This window comes from Sturnira hondurensis, unplaced genomic scaffold, assembly GCF_014824575.4.
Source record: "Sturnira hondurensis isolate 20B ecotype Veracruz unplaced genomic scaffold, ASM1482457v3 Scaffold0022908, whole genome shotgun sequence".
In the NCBI taxonomy this organism is placed as follows: Eukaryota; Metazoa; Chordata; class Mammalia; order Chiroptera; family Phyllostomidae; genus Sturnira; species Sturnira hondurensis.
The window spans coordinates 3,086,025-3,096,227 of record NW_028095539.1 but is presented as its reverse complement, the minus strand read 5'-3'; the positions used below and the strand labels follow the sequence as shown (position 1 = coordinate 3,096,227).

At 55.0% G+C, this 10,203-nt stretch overlaps 1 long non-coding RNA gene across 1 annotated transcript; it reads left to right on the top strand.

The window, feature by feature from the left end:
- Positions 1 to 3,835: 3,835 nt before the first annotated feature.
- On the top strand, positions 3,836 to 7,742 carry LOC118980174 (uncharacterized). The gene is made up of 3 exons (XR_005065063.1): positions 3,836 to 3,966; positions 4,646 to 4,740; positions 7,312 to 7,742. It is a non-coding gene; the product is annotated as an uncharacterized LOC118980174 (long non-coding RNA).
- Positions 7,743 to 10,203: the final 2,461 nt, after the last annotated feature.

Below are 10,203 nucleotides of genomic sequence, written 5' to 3'. Positions count from 1 at the left end.
CTACGGTTCCACCCAGGTTTCTTGGACCCCAGAGCCCAGCTCCTTCCAGGTCCTGGTGTGAGGCGCTCCCACACTCTGCAAGAGCCCTGGGTGGCAGGTGCCTTCCTGGAGCGTAGTAGGGCTCCACGTGAGAGGGGCCAGCCCAGACCTTTCACCTGTCCTGCAGTGCGGACGGGGAGGGGTCAGGGATCCGGCCCTGGCGGGGGTTTCTAGCCCCTGTGTTCAGTGCAGCAGGCAGTTTCCCAGCAGTCACCGCGCTGCTAATGGGCCACCCTTCATAACAATACTCTGTGATAACAGACAGATTTAATTAAAAAGAACACACGTCCTCCTCTGCAGAGCGGCTGCAGCCAGGGTGTGGGGCTTGCAATTAGAACTTAGCTCTATAAAGTCAGCGCACAGGCGTGGGTGCCTGGAGCTGCCGGGTTTTCAAAAAAGAACACCCCCGCCCTTGCACGCCCACGTTATTTATCGAGTTAATTTTGTCCTCTGGCCGCGTCGTGAACCAACTTGGAGCCCCCAGCCCCGACCCTGACTTGCCTCCCAGGCTGTGCCCTGCACACACTAGCCTCCTCTGGGGAGGATCGAGGCCACGGATGCCGACTATAAACGGGAGAAACCTGGCCCGGACGCTGCCTGCCTTTGAGATGTCGTGCAAGTGACTCACCCCTCCCGGATCTTCTGTTGCTGCTTCGTGAAATGGCACAGAAACTGAAGCTGCCTCCTGAGGCTGCTCGAGGCCTGGATGAGGCAGGCAGTGAGCGCTCAGAAAATGCTGGCTGTTGTTCTTGCCGGTACTGTGACCGCTAAGGGTGGGAGCCTCCGGACAAAGCCCAGGAAGCCTCCACGAGAGGGAGGTTGGGGCCCACCCTTCAGAGCTGTAGATATAGCAGTTTAGAGTGGAGACTTTGGAGGCCGAGGATCCAGGTTTGAATCCTGGTTCTGCCACTTCCTAGCTGCGGGGAGAAGAGTGAGCAACTCCCCTACTCCGGGCTCTGTTTTCCCATCTGTAAAGTGGGAATGAGAACAGACCCTTTTAGGTTGCAGCCTGAGGAATCCACGTGGGGGGGCACAGTAGCTGGCACGTAGTAAACCTCAGATGCTGTGCGTTTGGGTGCGGCGGCCTGTGAGAACGATCTTTGAGGCTGAGTGGAGAGGTCACAATGCCTCGCTGTCTGGCCTGGCTCTGGGCAGAGTTTCCGGGAGGACCTCAGCCCTGCACCCAGCAACTGGAGGCTCCCCCACCCACCTGTTTACTCCCCAGGTGCCCACCACTGTCCGGCTGGGGACAGGGAGGCTGCTTTGCAGATAGATGGCCTGATAGCAGGGCCTGCAAGACAAAGCTATCGGAGACGATGACAGGATGCTGAATGGGCTCTCCGGGCGGGCGGGTGCAGAGTTGCGTTCGGCGAGGATTTAATTAAAAAGACTCAAATCTTTCTGATAATCCTCCCGGCAACGGCTGGAGCAGGGGCTGGAGCAGGGCCTGAAGCAGGCTGCCTGGCAACAGTGCATCCTGCCGATAAAGAACTTGGCGGGGAGGGATGGAGTGAGCCCCCTCGGCTGGCCCTACCTCGCTGCTATCAGCCTTGCCCATCGCCCAGCCACAGAGGGGTGGCAGCCAGGGAGGCAGCTGCCGCCACTGCCCCGCCCCCTGCCCCACCGAAGAACCACCCCTCCCCATTCTGTGTCCCCTGCCTCCTCCCCCCAGGGCTGCAGTGTTGCTGGACTGAGCCCCTGATGGGCATTCACACCCACACCCTCAGTCCGGTTGCCCAGCCCTTGCCTGTCTCCTGCCACTCCTGCGTATGGGACTGAGGCTGGGGTGCCTCGAGGGGGTGTTCCTGGAGTGGGCAGTCTCTGCTCTGAGGCAGAGTGGAGGGGAGGGCGCGGCCAGGCCATGTCCTCAGAGGTACTGCTCTCTCCCACCTCCCGGCTTTGCTGTGCTGGTCCCTCTGCCCAGGCTCCCTGTTCAGAGTCCAACTGCTGCCTTCAAGCCCCGGCCCAAGGTGTCCCTCCCTGCTCTCCTCTGAGTCCCAAGCACCCAGTCCCAGCAGAAAGCAGGGACCCAAGGAACGCATGACGGGCCAATGAAGGCATGAAGGAACGAATGGCTGAATGAAGCAGATGTGTAAGCCTGAGCTTGGTACCGGCACTCTGCCCAATACCAGCTTCACTCATCACCAGGCTGGGAACGGGCAGCCTTCTCTGCACTTTGGTGTCCTCTGCCGCTCTTGAGGGGCAGCCAGGGAGGTGGCCCACCCTGCCTGGGGAGGGGGTGCGATCGCTGCCTGTGTGTCAGCCTCAGTCCCCACCCTCCAGTCACACCTCGGTAGAGGCCTGAGGGGCGTTCCAGGGCGCTTCCGTCCAGGGTGCGCCCAGCTCTGCACGGCCCAGGCTCTGGCTCCCTGAGCCCAACAGCTGAGCTGAGCTGAGTGAGGCTTCCTCTCCATCCTCTTCTCCCTGGACCCTGCTTCATCTTGGAACCCATGACAAAATATTTTAAGTTTAATTATTTGAAATACGTTTAAATTCGCATGGTTCAAAGTTATTTATGGCTAGAGAGAACAGTGAAGTCCCAGTCCCCACTGCCGCCCGGAACCTCTGCCGTGGGCTCCATGGGCCTGAGTTTCTTTGCACTTGGACTTGTTTACGTAGGAGCAGGAGGCACGATCAAAACAGCGCTGCCTCCCGGGTCTCTGCCTTCCCCTCTTCGCTCACTTCCTCCCAAAGACCTTTCCATGTCGCTGTGGACGGGCCCTCCTTTCAACAGCTCCATAGTATTCCACTGTGCAGACAGTCCTGTAGCATTATTATTAACACAGCTGAGCGGAAGAACCTCCGAGAGGCATCGTTGGATTGTGGGGAGAACAACTCCCAGAAAAGAACTTTTTGGGGTTGAAGGGTGAAGTCCATCATTATACAGCAACCTCATTCATTCAACCATCCATCCATCATCCGTCCATCCACCCATCGTTCCTTCAATCCATCTAACCATCCATCCATCCATCCATCCAATGTTTGTCTCCTACGAGCCAGGCCCTAAGTGGGGTACAGAGGACCGAGTGGTCCAGGTCTGATCCTTGCCTCTAACAATGTTAAGTGTCTGCTCCATGGGCTCTGCTGCCAGAGGGGCCCCTGCCCTCCAGAACCCGTTCTGGCTCCCTGTGGCCACCAGCTCACATTGACCCCCAGCCTGAAGTGTAAGGTTTCCTGTCCTTTCTCATCTAGGCTGGTATGTCTTTACATTCCTGCCCAAAGCCTTCACCATCTTGGACTTCCTTCCTCACTCTGGGAGGCTCCACCTCTGGGTGACTCCAGAGAGTAAGCCCCGAGCTGGGAGGGCACCCTCGCCCGGCATGCCTTTGCTATGCTGGGCCGCTGGGCTGTGCTGGGGGGCTCTGGCTCTAGAGTCAGGCCACCTGGGTTCCAATCTTCTTCCCAGTGCTCTTGAGCCCCGTGGCCCCGAGAAAACCCCCTAACCTCTCTGGCCTTGGCTTCCCCATCTGAAAAATGGGGACAAGAGTATGACCTATTTCCGGGCTTCTGGTGAGAAGGAGAGGAGCTCAGGCCCCCAGAGCAAGTGCGGACAGGAGCAAGCGGGCATCGCATGCTTGGTGGCCCCTCCCAGCAGCAGTGGCTGCTGGCCCACTCCACAGAGAAGGAAGTGGAGGCCCGGGAGGCAGAGCCAGGGCTGGAATCCAATGCTGTTTGGCTCCACGGTTCTTCCTCTCAATGACCACTCTCCCTGGCCTCGTGGGGGCATCTGTCAGCACGGTGACACCCACTCTGACTGCCACAGGGGACTTCCTGCCTGGCTCTGCCTTCTGGATCCTCTCAGCCCCATTTCCCTCGTTGGGTGCTGGCCGCTCCCTGTTCATTCATTCACTCCCTCATTCATCTGTGCCAGACGCCGGGCCGGGTGCACAGGATCCAGCAAGGAACAAGCGGATGCTGCCTGCGAGGGTCAGAGAGTGCGGGCTGCCAGGGTGCACGGGGGAGGGGAGCCAAGAGAAGTGAAAGTGTCAGAGGGAGCCTGGGTCAGGAGCTGAGACAGGACAGGGCGGCCCTAGAACCGGGAGGCTGGGAGGAAGGGCTTTGTGGGAAGAGGTGGGCAGAGCTGGGGGGGGACACTGGGAGCAGGGGGTGCGGCAGTGTGGTGGGGCTGCCCAGGACTCCCCTGGGAAGTTGGTCTGTGCAGGCGAGGAGCAGTGGAAGGGGGTGCCTGTTGGGGGGACAGCGTCAGAGGGTGTTTTTTAAACTGGGGAGAGGCTTGAGCATGTTTATTGGCCAATGGAAGCTGGACAGGGAGAAAGAGAAGCCTCTAGTGAGGGGGCTGGAGGCAGAGCCCAGCAGAAAGGGCTGGCCACAGGCCAGGCGGGCCCTGTGGAAGTGATTTAGGTTTGAGGCCCTAAGATGTCAAGGGGACTTACGAGGGGCTGGGGAAGAGGGGCTGAGGGGGAGTGGGGGCTCTGGTGAGGTCTCCCCAGTGATGCTTGGCTGCCACGGGCACAGCACAGGGCAGACAGCAAGGTCCCCCTCAGGGACCAGGGACAGGGGGACAAAGCTCACAAGGCGATGGAGCTGGACCCCCGTCCTTGCCCCGGCTACCCCCTTTCTGTTCATTGCTCTGTTTCCCCACCAGGCTCCGAGCATCATTCTCTCCTCATCTCCTGGGCTCAGGGCCAGGGGCCGTTCATTCCAGACCATTCCCACCCTGACATCCCACGTGCTCCCTGGGTAAGGCTGTCTCCAGCGCCGGAGCCAATAAAGAGGATCCTGAGTGGGTTTCAGAGACTTCAAACGCCTCTCCTCCTTCAAAGGGGTGAGGGAGGAGGATGATCCGGGAGAGGAAGGAGGAGAGGGTAGGGAGGGGAGGGGGATCCCGGGCACTCAGGCGGAGCTAGCAGGCGGGGCACTGAGCAGACACCCCCACTTAGTCCGTGCAGCACCCCAGTGACACAGGCACAGGCATTATGTCCACAGAACAGAGGAGGAAACTGAGGATGGAGAGGGTGGCAGTTTGCCCGAGGCCACACAGCTGTGGAGCCAGGATCTGATGACCCAAGGCCAGGCCGCGGACAGGCTCACGTCAGCCCTCAGCACTGGCCTCCACCCCGTGCATTCATCTGTCCCCTCCTTGGTCTTCCCCTCCCTCAGAGTCCGAGTTCAGCAGGGGCAGGGACAGGAGTCACGGAGGGCATCAGTGTCCAAACCCCACCCAGGGGCTCACGGCCTGTTAATGTGGGGGCTCCTCAGAAGGGCAGCCCCCACCCCCGCCACTCCCCACCAGCCTGCCAGGCTCCCCTGCCTGCTCTCTGGTCCCACCCACTCTCTGGCCCTCCCCACCTTAAGTCCGCCTCCCTCAGGACGGATGCTACAGGACACCCTCCACGCCCTCACCAAGTGTCCAGGCCCTGGGCCACCGGATCTGCTGAGGCCTGAGCCAGAGGGACTGACAGGCAGTGAGAGGAGCTGTCCTAGAGCCCCAGGGACCAGACCTGTGTCCTCGGCTTACCTCGCCCGTCCTGTCACAGTGTGGGGGTGCAGACTTTGGGGAACAGAGGGCAGATAGCAAGGTCGTGCTCCAGGGCTGTGCAAAATGAGGAAGACCCCAGGGGCCTTCAGCCACCCCTGCCCCAGCAAGTGTCACCCTTTCTTCCAGTCCTGTCTTCAGGACATTTAGGCCCTGGCCCTCATCTGCTGGGAATGAGGTGCGGTGAACAGGCTGCAGGGGATGATGGGAGCTTATGAGACCTGTGTGCAGGGGTGTCAGGTGCAGAGCCCAGCTGGAGAAGCCTGGGATGGGGGCAAAGGGGGAGGGCCAGAGCTCCCACGGGCCAGGACCAAGCCAGGACCCACCCCCATTCCACGATGAGGTTCCGGAGCCCTTTGACGTTCTGTGCAAGTCAGGAAGCCCCCACCCCACCCCGTGTGCTTACTGGAAGAAGATTGCCATTTTTTCTAATGAGGTGCTTGACTGTTGCTTATTAATGTGCAGAATCCTATGCGAGCCGAAAGTTGTGAGGCTGAGGGGTGGTGAGGACAATGCCAGCCTCCCTGGGCACCCATAAGAGGGGATGGTTCTGGAGTGTTCCGCTGAGCATCTGGTGTCTGAGGTGGACACGGCACACCGGCAGCCGCTTCCGGGCCGCAGCTGGGCTGCCCAGAGGTGGACTGGGAGCAGACACCAGAGTCCAGGCCGGCGAGAGGTTGTTCTGAGACCCTGGGACTCTGAGTGCAGGACAGTGGCAGGCCATTTCCAGGGCCCACTCATCCATGGGGGCATCTCTGAGTGTGAATTCGGGAGGTTGCCAGGAGGCAAAGTGGGGGGCGTGAGGGGTGAAGGGGCCAGGCAGAGTGAGAAGCTTCGTAGGGGAAACGGGGAACAGGTTCCAGGGACACAGATGCCACATGACCCTGTAGTGGTAAACTGAGGCCACATCGCGAGAGGACTGAAAGTGGGGAGGTCACCAGGGCAGGGGTGTGAGCCCTAATATGTCCACCCGCTGCTCTGCACCCTTGCACTGATTGGGGAGCTGGTGCGTGGTCTGGGCTGGGCAACGGCTACTGTCAATAAACTTCCAGGTGAGTCTGATGCTTGTTTGGGATGGGAGCCAGGACAGTGGGGGAGGGGCGCGAGGGCTGGGTCTTTGGGGAGTCTGACTGCCCGGGCCTGCTTCCCTGGTATCACCAGACTGCAACTGCTTGGCCCCCTGACCAGCCCGTTAATCGCTCATTTTGTAGAGAAATGATCAGCTTCTATTTCTTCTAATTGAAAAAGTTATGAAAGTAACACACAATACCTATCTGTTTAAAAAAACTGGGAAAAGTGACAAATAAAAGAAAATCAAAACCATTCATAATCCTATCACCTGGGGACTGGCAGTCTTTGAGATATTAGCATCTATCTTCCAGGAAGATGCCTTGTGATTTACCCAACAAATGTTTATTAAGCCCAGCAGCGAGATGAAGTAACACAGATAAGCCACTACGGACAAGACACACACACAGACACGCTTCCCATTTGAAAGATGGTATCATGTTACTTGTGCTGTTTAGTAACCTGACAATTTTGATAGCCCTTCCACATGAAAATATATATGCACAGACTTAGCATATCTTTCTCATTTTTTAAATTAAAAAAGCAAGATAAAAATTTAGAAGTACAAATAGTTATACCCCCTCACGGTTTTGGGGGGTGTCGTCTTTTCAGAATTGTTATGCATGCAGATGGAAATACATTATTTCCCACAGCTACAAACATACTACACCTACGGCTTGCCATTTGCTTCTCTGACTTAACCTCAGTCTCCGGGAGGGCTCCACACGGGTGCATGAAGCTGTCCCGAATTCTGCCTCGTGCTGCTTAGGATGAATGTGCACCTGTGTACTCAGCCGCTTCCCTAAACTTTCGCTTGTAACTGGTTTTCCCCATGTGTATAAACAGTGCCTCATTTGAATACTCTCATGCGTGGAACCTGTCTATTACTCCAGGCCAGAGACCTACCTAGAAGCAGAAATGCCGGGTAGAGGTGCATTTTATATGTGTATTTTAAAGCCTGTCCGCCTACATCGCCTCCTTGAGAAAGCTGCCCCAGCTGGACCCTCGCCCGCAGTGCGTGAGTACGCCTCCCCCCATCCTCACCAGCACCGGGCGTTACCATTCTTTCCAGCCTTGAGCAATCTGATAAGCAAAACATGCTGTCTTTTAAAAAATATTTTAATAAGATTTTATTTATTTCTTTTTAGAAAGAGGGGAAGGGAAGGAGAAAGAGAGGGAGAGAAACATCAATGTGTGGTTGCCTCTCGCACACTGTCCACTGGGGACCAGGCCCACAACCCAGGCATGTGCCCTGACTGGGAATCGAACCTGTGACACTTGGGTTTCAGACTGGTGCTCAATCCACTGAGCTACACCAGCCAGGGCAAGATAGTCATTTTTAAAATAGATCTTTACAGCAATCAATCTTCCCATCCAGTAAAATTCCTTTTCTCTACAATTATTTAAAAGTTCTATGTCTCTCAATAAAGTTTTTTAATTTCAGAAGTCCTGTACATTTTCTGGTTCTGCTTAATTTTAGGAACTTGGTACTTTTTAAATAGCTTTTATAAATGGGATTTTTTCCATTAGATTTTCTAATGGCTTGCTACTGAAATATAGCAGTTATTTATTCCTACTTGTCTAACCACTAAGTATTTTACCAAACTCTCTTTTTAGCTCTAATAATTTTTGACTCAGTTGTGTTGTATTTTATAGACAAACAGCATCTTCCTTTGAAAATGGTGATTTTTTTTTCAGTACTGATACTTCCTCTTAGCTCACTGGCATGTCATGATTATCTGGAGTGAGTGGGCTGTAGTCTGGGAGCCGCGAATGACCCCAGGCACGGCTTGGTAATGCTGGGCACTACTTCAACCCCTTGGGTAACCATGAAGAGAAGGGTGGGTACATGTGTGTCTGGGTCACAAAGACAAAAGGAGGAAAGCCACCGTCACCGGCACCCTTGTCAGCAATCCGGGCTGGCTCATATATATATTGCTGGTCTTTCAGTCTTTCTTTTCTTTTGTTTTTACATTTTTATGAGAGTTTATTTGAGCCAGATTAATAGCATACGCCGGGAAATATGATCTCAGATGGTGTCCCACTATTTAGGTACAAAGTCTGCCTAATGGTTGCATCGATCACGGCATTGGCTGTGAAGGACTGCACCGGTCGCTTTTCTCCCCGCTGACCACGCCTGCTTGAGCCTGCACTCCCGGAAGAGGTGCCATTTAATCACAGTGGATTGTACTTCTGATGTTCTACTTGATGCCCTGGGATAGTGTTTGATTTGGTATTTCCCATCAATATTTCAGAGGGGATTGCTCTTCAGGGCTTACGCTGCCACCTTTGTTGGGTTATGGCACTAGATTTGTACTAGCTTCACAGAATTGTCAGCGAGACTTTCCATCTTATTCTCTGGAAAGTAGTAATTACATGTCAATGATCTATTCTTGGTGAGATCTCATGAAACCATCGGGGCCTGGTGCCATTTTAGGGGCATCTTTTTACAGCTGAAATTTTGCTATGCCACAGGCGTTCCAACAGCTACTCATCAATAACAGGAGAAAGGCAAACTTTCTGACAGTCGAGGTGCAGTTGGCGTGAACTCTGCATCAGCTCCCACCACTCCCCCTCCCTCTCTCACACTCTGGCCGCACCTAACTTCCCTTTGAAGAGGTCTGCGTTGAATTCTCGTGGAATGGCATTCTCTGTGGTCATATTGTTGTGTCTTTCAGTTCATGTCAGCGGGTTCACTGAGCATCTCCTTTGCGTGTGGGCATGTGCCGGCCCTGGGCAGAAAGAACCCCACCCCAACAGGGGGTCCATGTTGCAGTCTTTCGATGGGGGAGGCAGGTGAGTGAACGGACTTTACAGTCAGGTAACTGCTGCGAGGGGGACAGGGATGGGAGCACTGGGAAGAGCCACCTGACTCAACCCAGGATAAAGGGTGCTGTGGGCCAAGGAGGAGTAGCGTAGCCTCCAGCCTGTCTTCTCAGGACCATTGCAGTCACTTCCTAGCATGTCATGTCGCTCCCCTGTGGAAAGCCCACTGGTGGCTTCTTAGCTTCCTTCAGAAAAATTCCATAGTCCTCGGTGTGAACCAGGCCCAGCATGGCCTGGCCCTTGTGTTTCTCTCAATGAACCTGATCCTTCTGTCCCAGCCGCTGCTGTCCCACCCCAGGGACTTTGCATGGGGTGTTCCCTCTGCCTGGAGACCCGCACCTTCACTTTCTCCATGTTTCTGTCCAAATGTGGGGCTGTCCTCAACCCCTATATAAAACAACCAGCCCTGGCCCATGTGGTTCATTTGGTTGGGCCATCATCCCATAACTGAAAGGTTGTGGGTTCAATTCCCAGTCAGGGCACATGCCTAGGTTGTAGGTTTGATCCCTGGTCTGTGCAAGGAGGTGGCTAATTGATGTTTCTCTCTCTCCCTTCCTATCTCTCTAACAGCAATGAAAAAATGTCCTCAGGTGCGGATAAAAAAATAAAAGAAAATAAAGAAAAGAAAACAACAACTGCTCAGTTTCTCTCTGTCCTTACTTTGCATTCTTCCATGCTAGTAAAACCTGATATCATGCACACACACACTTATATATATACAGATACACACCTATACACGTGTGTATTATAATATATGATAGGCTAGATGATAT